Source organism: Macrobrachium rosenbergii, chromosome 12, assembly GCF_040412425.1.
Source record: "Macrobrachium rosenbergii isolate ZJJX-2024 chromosome 12, ASM4041242v1, whole genome shotgun sequence".
In the NCBI taxonomy this organism is placed as follows: domain Eukaryota; kingdom Metazoa; phylum Arthropoda; class Malacostraca; order Decapoda; family Palaemonidae; genus Macrobrachium; species Macrobrachium rosenbergii.
Genome location: NC_089752.1, coordinates 48,116,395 through 48,126,674, shown reverse-complemented (window position 1 = coordinate 48,126,674; position 10,280 = coordinate 48,116,395). Strand labels below are relative to the sequence as shown.

At 37.4% G+C, this 10,280-nt stretch overlaps 1 long non-coding RNA gene across 2 annotated transcripts in view; it reads right to left on the bottom strand.

The window, feature by feature from the left end:
• LOC136844232 (uncharacterized) overlaps positions 1-10,280 on the bottom strand; it is a 348,527-nt gene that overhangs the window by 194,085 nt on the left and 144,162 nt on the right. The gene's annotated exons all lie outside the window — the stretch shown is intronic.

The following is a 10,280-nucleotide window of genomic DNA, read 5'->3' as shown; positions in this document are numbered from 1 at the left end:
CGAAAATTAAAATGACTTAATTTCCTACCTTTCTCGACTTTTTCTTTTTAAAGCATACAATTTTTATAGACCTTAATTTATTATTTTTAATCCATATTTTATTCTGGTTTTCATTGTTTTCCTTCCACACTTTGGCATTCAGTAATGTTGACCAATACACAACTTAATGACCCTTTTATCTGTTCCAGTGAATAATAATAATACACACACACACACACACACACACACACACACAATAATAATATTATTATTATTATTATTATTATTATTATTATTATTATTATTATTATTATTATTATTATTATTATTATTTCTGAGTAAAATAGACAGGAAAGTGTAATCGTTTCCATGTCAACAAATCATCAACTCTGATCTGGTCACTTATGTATAAGTACAGTAATATCTGTGTTATTTTAGAGGTGCCGGCAAATATCTGCCGCAGATATCACTATAAAGTATCACTTAATCATACGCATGATAAAAGCTTCAATGATGCTGTCTGTGGATCTTTCCTGCAAGCTCGAAAAATATATATATACTGATGTGTGAGTTAATAATTTTAAAGATAATTTCACATGCCTATTCATTAATGAATAATTTGCTTACGAGTACATACATGAACATGAACAAAAATAAAATAAAAAACTGACATGACAACAAAATTTTTGAAGACTTAATTTAAAATTACCTCAAGAAGAATAATATGTTAGCTCTATATACCATAGCTGGGAAAAGTCATAAAAGTTTGACATTCCTCATGCAAGTGTGTTCATAGTGCCTCTTCATATGTGCAAACCCATGGCGCGTCTGTGTTCTTTAAGTGTGCTTGAATGAGTGGAGTTTTGTTAGTTCAAATATGTGCAGTTGTGTGTGAATTTATAAAATGTAGCTATTAGAAACAAGTAAAAAATGCTCCGAAGTTTCTTCGGCGCAATCTAGTTTTCTCTACAGCGTATAATCAAGGCCACCGAAAATAGATCTATCTTTCGGGGGTCTAAGCATAATGCTGTGTGAGCCGCGGCCCAGAAACTTTCAGCCATGGCCCGATTGTGGCCTGTCCTATAGCGCTGCTAAGCGCACGATCATGGCTAACTTTAACCTAAATAAAAGAAATAACAGGGCAGAGGGCTGCAATTTGGTATGTCTGATGAGTGAGGGTGGATGACCAACATACCAATATGCAGCCCTCTAGCCTCAGTAGTTTTTAAGATCTGAGGGCGGACAGACAGACAAAGTCATCTCAATAGTTTTCTTTTACAGAAAACTAAAATCAGTGGATATCCAGACTGTTCTAATCCCATTTTTCAACCAAAAAGATTTCTTCATCCTAATCTTTACAAAAGACTAACTTGAAACTAATATACATGAATCGAATCTATCCCAACTCCATTCCTCTTCCCAACTGCCCAACCCTGCCCCACCATAAATAATTAATCCAGAGTTAATAAACATAATTTCTTTGATTTTCTTTAAATTTCCTTCCACTTGTTTCACATAAAACTTATACAGTCCTCATTTTCTTTCCTCGGAAGAGATTTACACGTAATGTGCTTGAACTTAGTCCACTGTTTCTGAGAGAGAGAGAGAGAGAGAGAGAGAGAGAGAGAGAGAGAGAGAGAGAGAGAGAAGAACGGAAATTACATGTATTATTCACGATGTTATCAGGGGAGTGAAAGTCATACTTTATTTGAGTTTGTGCCGTTGTCTTGTTTCAGGTTCATATGGATTTATGCTTCTCGTTTGTTAATATTATTTGATCTTTCCTAGATAGCGACCTCATGGTTTTAACCTGGTATGTATCCACCTTTGCGGCGTGTTTAGTAAAGCCCGTTGGGGATTACTGCAGAAACATAAACAAGACTGTAAATATCATAAAGATAATGACCCCCAAGAAATATTAGTCCTACGTAATGACCTCCGAAACCCTTGGGGGTCACTATCTAGGAAAGATCCATATTATTTTCCTAGCCAAGAGCGTCACCAAATTCCGAGTACGCTAAGTCATATGATTCAATATTGTTCATCTGAAAATTACTGTTACACGTTCTGGTTGAATCAAAGTTTTACTGAAAGAAAATAAAACCGCAAATTCAAATATAGAAAAACTTGAAATATAACCTCAACAACCTCATAAAACTCATGAATTGAATTCTAGTAAAATCCCAATTGTTGAAATAAATATCAACTCAATGATTCTACTCCCGTAGGGAGAATGTGTCGTCAGAGTGCCTCACGCGGTACAACGCAGGCATTATTTAAGGATCTTTGCAGCGTCCCTTCGGCCTCTGGCTGCAACCCCTTTCATTCCCTTTACTGAACCTCCGTTGAAATTTTCTTTCTTCATCTAACTTTCCACCCTCTCCCAAGAATAGCTTCAACATTATTTTCAGCGCTGAATAACCTCATAGGTCCCGGCGCTTTGGCCTTTAGCCTAAATTTTATATTCCCATTCCAATTTTAATTATTCTACAATAGTAAAGATTATCAAAATAGAGCATGGAGTTGGAACCACTTCGGACCTTTTTATAATACAAAAACAATCTCAGGAAAGTGAAAATCATAATGAGAACATCCCTCCTTTATTGTCCAGATTGTTCAAAGGCAATAATAATTATAAAAAAAACCTTTGGATTTATTGATATGGGAGAAAGCGACCTCTGGAATAAGTCCTAATTTCTGGCAATTTAGTTGACTGAAGGAGTCGTCATCGAAAAGCATTTCCGGAATTGTGGGTCAATAGAAACCTCTGGCAAGGTTGAACGTTGGAGAAAAATGCCCACTAATAGCTTTGGATGGCTACCCATTCGTTTTCCTTACAGGTTTTTTGGTTCCCACAGCTCATGTGCGTTTTCGTTCTTTTACGAAAATGTTTTACCTTCCTTTAAAGTTTCACATGCGAACCTCTTCTTTTCCCTTTCCCTTGTGAGTGATAAATGTTCTCAAGTATTATCTTTAAGCGCCTGGAGGCTAACTCTGAAAGATAAAATATTTATAGGTAGATATAAAAGAAACATAAACAATACATATAAAACTGCGTCGTATTTGACTGCTCCTGTTCATTTTAGGCATCTATTTTTTTTTATTTTGTGCAAAGCAGGAAAAATCTTCAAGCTAATTTATATGCAGACAAGTCGATCTTCTTAGCCCTCAGACACAAATTCAGGTGTAGATTTGCTCTACACCAAAACAAACAGGTAACTCGACATGGCTGACTGACCCCTCTACGAATAAGGTATAGTCATGAAAGACATTATTCATAATTTCCTCTACCTATTATTATGGCTACGGCTCTTCTGGCGGTTACGTAACATCATGAAGCCCGTCACTTCAAAATTGCTCTTATGGGCGTCACTAATCCTCCAGTTGTTCTATTAGGAGCTTGTTAACCCTGGACAGGTAGCCTTGTGCCATTTTAGACACACGCAGGTTACGCAAAACCCATTTTTTTCGTTGCGCAGCGCCCTTCAAGTAGGTGACTCATTTTTCTGGAATAGCTAGTCTTTGTCGAGCTGACATGGAGAGTAGACTTGCGCACTTTGAAGTCCGCCACGAACACAGCATTTTCGGCGCCGAAAGTTTCTTGTGTATATTTTCAGCACTACCTTACCTTGTACGTAAGTAAAAGTGATTTTCAATACTTTTAAAATTTATTGCTGCATCATTGTTATTTGGACTATAGTGATAATTTTCGGTGGAAATATTAATGGATGGTTGCTCTCATAGACCAACTGCCATTTTGGAGATTGCTCATGGCCAAGATGGTTTTTTTGGTACTTTTTCTAATTTTCCATTTTTTCATGTTTGCAGGTTTCGCCATGTCGAGAAGAAATTTCGTGAAGGAGGAGGACTACAATAAGCTGCTTTTTTCTGAGGATGACACCAGTGATGTGGAGGACCCTCTGAGATTGTTATCGAAGCAGACAGGGTGTTTGATGACTCTGCACAACGCCCACACGTGGGAGGATGAGGAAGCAGAAGAAGTCACCTATGAAGACTTGAAGACGAGTTGGAATGCCTCGCACCCCAGGAGAACGAGCCTTCTACGTCGAGGGCTGCACAGCTTTTGCCCTTCCCCTTAGCCCCCTCTGAGTTACGAAGCAGGAAGAGGAGGAGAGGACCACTACATCCTGCAGCTGGTGAAGCCTCAAGAAGTTACCACAAGACATATACAGAGGAAGGGACAAAACAGTTTGGCACCTAGAGCCAAACCCTGCCATGCCATCTATTTCAAGGAGTGACAACATTGAGGAGGGTGTGCCTACTACAAACACACTAACTGCCAAGACACCCTGGAGGTGTTTTCGTTGTTCATGAACGACCCCTTGCTGGCAGAAGTGTGTATGCATACAGGTGACAAAATCACTTCCTGATAAAGTGAAACGCCAAACAACCCACCTTCAAAGACCTCCAACTCATGGAACTGAAGGCACTACTTGGTGTGCTTATCATGGCAGGGGCACGCAAGGACAACCACCTCACTACAGAAGAGATGTTCTCCCAGCATTAGGATGCCCCCTTCTACAGGAGTGCCATGAGCTTGAGCCGGCGCTTGTATTCCTCATGAGGTCCTTATGGTTTGATAATGCTGGCACATGGGGACAGACCGTCTGAAGACGGACAAGTTCGCCCATATCAGGAAGCTTCTGGAATACTGTCATCTGGCACTGCATAGGCAACTACCTCCAGGGCCTCATCTTACTGTAGATGAACAACTGCTAGCCTTCAGGGGACGTTGCAACTTCCTGCATGTTTATTCCAAACAAACCAGCAAAGTAAGTAAATGCTTTCTCTGTGAATATTTGTAAATATTTTGTATCATTAATTATCATTATCAGTAATACTTTTTGTTTTACAATTTTTCAACATTTCTGTTATTTCATTATAACAAATCTTTCAAGTTTTGATTTATAACTAATGTTAGTTTTCTTCCCCTTTTAGGTATGCTATCAAATTGGTCATGGCTTATGATGCAGAAACACATTATATGTGCAATTCAATCCCTACTGTGGCAAGACCACTGTTGCTGACAGGGTCATATCGCTGGGGAGTTTTTTACTACAGAGTTGGTCAAGCCCTTCAGGACGTCGGGGCGTGTTGTTACCACCAACAACTGGTTTACATCCCTGCCCTTAGCAAAGAGCCTGCAGAAATATGGGATGCACTTGTAGGCACTATTCCATCCTAAACCCTACATGCCTCTGGAATTACAATATTTCCAATGGAGTTGGGACAGTCGGTTGCTGTCTACAACTATGAAGATAGCAACCCTGATGTGCCAACGTGACGTCAACCAAGAGGTGATGCAGATTTTATCCACAGTCCACCATCAACCCACACTTGTGGAACGTCAGAAGACGCACATCCACATGTACTATAATGCAACCAAGGGAGGGGTCGACACTTTCGACCAGCTGTGTGCTGCCATGACCTGCAGCAGGAAGACCCATAGGTGGCCCTTGTGTCTTCTTTGGCCTACCAACATCGTGGGTCAATAACGCCTTCATAATATATCAGCACTGACCAGAAAATGCCAAAGTTTCCTGAAGAAAATTTGCTATGGATTTGGCACTTGAACTTTGTCGTCCCTGGGCATTCAACCGCCTGCAGAAGAGATATCTTCCAAGGGATGTCCCATCCCTGATTTGTTCTGTGTTTGAGGTGAAGACATCACCAAGGCCGCAAATGAAGGCCAGGGACGATCTGAAAAGCGGCAGAGATGCCATCTTTGCCCTTCCTCCTCTAATGCGAGATCAAAAATTTTGTGTAGCAACTGCAGGGGAAGACAACCTGTGCCCACCACCTGAAGTACACCTGTGAAAAGTGCTCCAATTCCTGGTGTTCCCAAATTATTATTATTGTCTATTGTTTATTTTTTATTATATATTACATTTAAAAACATTTAACATAAAAATAAAACCTTTTAAGCCATGTCATACTCATTTTTACATGAAAAATACTTATGCTGGATGGCAGAGTGTGGTGCCATCCAAATGTACCTGTTTTACCCATTTATAGCTTTCAAATTATTTTATTTATTTTTCCCATGATTTTAGATGCTTGCAGAATACTTACAAAAATTTCATCCAAATCCATAAAGATTTAGTGGTAGAAAAAAATATTTTGTTATGCAAAGTTTTCATTGATTTAAAAAAAAATGTACATATATTTCTCCTCTTCCAGATTTTGCAGTTTTTGAGCTATCACAGCCTGACTAGTCTCAAAATGGTGCTCAACCCTTCGTCTTTCAAGCCTGCCTCGTATTTCTCAAGAATTCTGAACCTCAGGATACTTTTGTAGTATAAATGTATGTAACTTAATTTTGATACTTATTGTCAGATTTTGAATAAATAGGGTATTGTTTTTATTACTAGAGTTTTTTCTCCTACACCAGTAGAAAGAAGAGTACTTGCTCAGTAGTTTAAAAAAAAAAAAAAAAAAATGGGTCCCATACGACCCGAGTAGTCGACAGCCAAAGTTCGTGTGTCTAAAAGTACACTACCCTACCTGTCGTGTGACAGGTTTCCGAGGCTACCTGTCCAGGGTTAACAGACTCTTTTCCCGACCACAGGACCATGGAATACCCTCACACATTCTATTTTCAGTGTACCCTATAACCTTACATACATAATCACACATACACACAATATATATATATATATATATATATATATATATATATATATATATATATATATATATATATATATATATATATATATATATATATATATATATATATATATATATATATATAATATTACTAAAAGGACCTCATTCAAACTGGATGGTATCTAATGGAGTATTTATTCAGAAAAAGTTAAAAGCTTTCTTGGACAAACAGTCCACATTATCAAGTATCCATACAGTGACCAGATGCGTAGTCCAGTTGCATTTATATCTGTGTGCTGGGTACTTTTAACCCTATAATCGCCTAGCTCCTCCTATGTGACTCCCACCCAGCGTGACCTTGGCCTTTCTCTGCCCACTTCCTCCAGGTGTCCGTTTTCCGTGCGTCCTCTTGCGTTTTTCCTTTGTTTCCTTGCTACTTTAGAGTGTACGATTTTTCTAGATATGCTGTCTTCAAAGCCGTTTTCTGTGTTCCCTGCCATTGTGTTGTTAGCGCATGTTATGAAGGTGTTCTCTACAACCAGTCTGGCCGTGTTGTTGGTGTTCCTGTACCCAGCACACAGATATAAATACATCTGTACTACGCATCTGGTCACTGTACAGATACTTGATAATGTGGACTGTTAGTCCAAGAAAGCTTGTACCTTTTTCTGAATAAATACTCCATTCGATACCCTCCAGTTTGAATGAGATCCTTTTAGTAATTCTACTAATACACAGAACAACTGTGTACGTGATAAAGAGATATATATATATATATTTATAAATATTACTGCTGTTCACCCTCGTAACTTTTGATTGTAAATAATATCAGCCTGACCAAGACCGGTAAGAGACGTTGTCTGCATTAGCAGCGTCTTCAGTTCAAACTTTAACGTCCGTTGGAGAAAGGATAGGTAGCATTTAGGCATTTCCCCCTATAGGAAAATTTCCATATCAGCCTTAAAAACAGGTGGTCCTAAGGTCCTTTTTTCCTTTCTACCTCTCTCTCTTGGCGAATGTTTTTAACAGAATGTAGACGCCTAGGGTATGAATGTAGGCCTGTTTTTGACCTAGGCCGGTCAGAGAACAGGCAGAGAGAATCAAGCTTTCGGGGAGACAACACGTCCGGTTGGACCCCTCCCCCCTTTTGTCTATTATTTTGTTAATGAAGTGAAGAAGCAATTTCAAGAACTTCCTGTCGTCCGTTGATGCGCAACAACGCTCGTCCTAAGGTAAAGTCTGTCTTTTGTTCAAAACTTCGCCCATTCTTTTATCCTCTTCCTGTATTTCCCAATCTTTCTTTGTTTCATTCTCCAGCCACCATTTAGGGTGACCGCTGGTACGAAGTCTAGATTAAGTCAAATTATTATATTGTTAGCGTTAGCCGAATTATCCCACTAAGCCTCAGGGATTTAGGCAAGCAATTCATTTTAATACTCTGGTATTTGTTGTGCCTAGCGCTCATTGTTTGGGGAGAACTGTTGCGTCTTTGTATTTAATACCATTTTAACAAGTAGAGATTTTTCGTCGTCCGCAGTTGGTGACGTTCATCATAAAGTCTTTATTCCTTAATATTCTTTGTTAAGGTTAATTACCCTTAACTGGCGACCTTTGATTAATTAACGTCTGTCTTTGAGGTTAACTCTTGGCTTCAAGAGACAGGTTACGTGTATTCTTGGCCTGCAGGGCCGTGCAACATTACGTAAATTAACCAATAACTGATCAGCCAAGACCCACATGTAATAATATATATATATATATATATATATATATATATATATATATATATATATATATATATATATATTTATATAGTATATATATATATATATATATATATATATATATATATATATATATATATATATATATATATATATATATATATATATATATAATAATGTGTGTGTGTGTATATATATTATGCATATACAATACCAGGTGTTTTGAAATTAGAGCCCTCCACAGAACAAATGGAAAGTTAAGAAGTTTTCTGCTATAGCCTATCTCCAAGTACATTATTTTAAGTTTCTATTAAGCTATTTTTCATTTTACATTTCTTATATTTTCAGACTGAGTGATGGAGTTAGATATAGCCATGGCTAACGACTCGGAGGAAATCAGATGGATTGACCGAGAGAAGCCAGCGATGCTGGCGCATCCTTCATTTCACGTTCCTGGATAGTTAAATACATTAAAAGAGATAAATCCTTTGTTAAAAGAAACTGGAACAAAAATCTATATGACTGTCATCGCAAAAAGACTGAGAATCTTGGAAGGCCTGAAGTGCTTTCTCAGAAGTCAAAAGTCATCATAGCTGAGGCAGTGGGTAGACCAAGAAAGTCTTTACGTAAATTGACGCTTGAACTAGAAACAAAAAGGGGAAAGAAGAGAGAAGTTATAGTGCTGTATATCATGAGTTAAAAATCTGGTATCAAGCCATTTCATGTTATCAGCAAGCCCAACATCACTCAGCAACAGAGAGAAGACCTTGCAACGTTTTGTGGTTCATTTCTTAAAGATTGGGATGAAGCTGACTTTCTCCATGTTGCCGCATCAAATGAATTCTTCATTTACACTGTCAGGAAGCCAAATCATAAAAATGACATCATTTGGGCTGCAAAGTTGGATGATATCAGCAATGATGTACGCTATCGCCAAGTTGTGAAATTTCCTGAATTTTTGGGAATTTTCTCTGCTTCACAGCCAAACGGTTAATGTGGATCATAAAAGAAAAAGGACAGTCATGGAATGGCAAATACTTCAGAGAAACTGTGCTTACTGGTGGAGTATTTCCTTTCCTCAAAGATCCTGAAAATGTGTTATCTGTTGAAGAAGTCACATTTTTGCGTGATAAAGCACCATGTTTCAAGGCTCTTCAGACACAGGAGCTGCCGGAAACAGTGGTATCGATTTCTTCTCGTCAAGTGAATTTCCAGCAGCTCCCCTGACCTTAATGTGTATGAAAACATTGGTAGTATCTTAAAGGAACGTGTTGAAGCGTGCACAGTGAACTATGATGGTATACAAAGCCTCGACGATGACCGAAGTGCTCAGGGAAATGGAGTTTGAGTCTCGGCTTTTTTGCAACTTGCTGAAATCATACCTCAAGAATGCAGGCTGTGGGTTGCAGGCAGATGGAGGCCACACAAAATATTAAATACTCAGAGAGAAACTAAATAAATACCTGTTCTGAATTACTTGTGTTTTTGTCCATATCAATTTTAGCTTATGCTGTAGAGGGGGCCTATAATTTTGAATACCTATATATATATATATATATATATATATATATATATATATATATATATATATATATATATATATATATATATATATATATTATATATATATTTATATATATATATATATATATATATATATATATAGTATATATTATATATATATATTATATAATATATAATATATAATAATATATACTATGTATATATATATATATATATATATATATATATATATATATATATATATATATATATATTACATGAATAAAATAACCATACCTGTAAGTACAGAAAATAATGAGTAAGTTAGGATAAAAACCACAAAATAGAAGGTGGTTGGGTAGGGAAGCTTTATGCACAACGTCGTAATAAGGGCAATTACAACTTCCTCGTCCATGTAACCTGTAGGAAGAGGCGGGAAGGTGT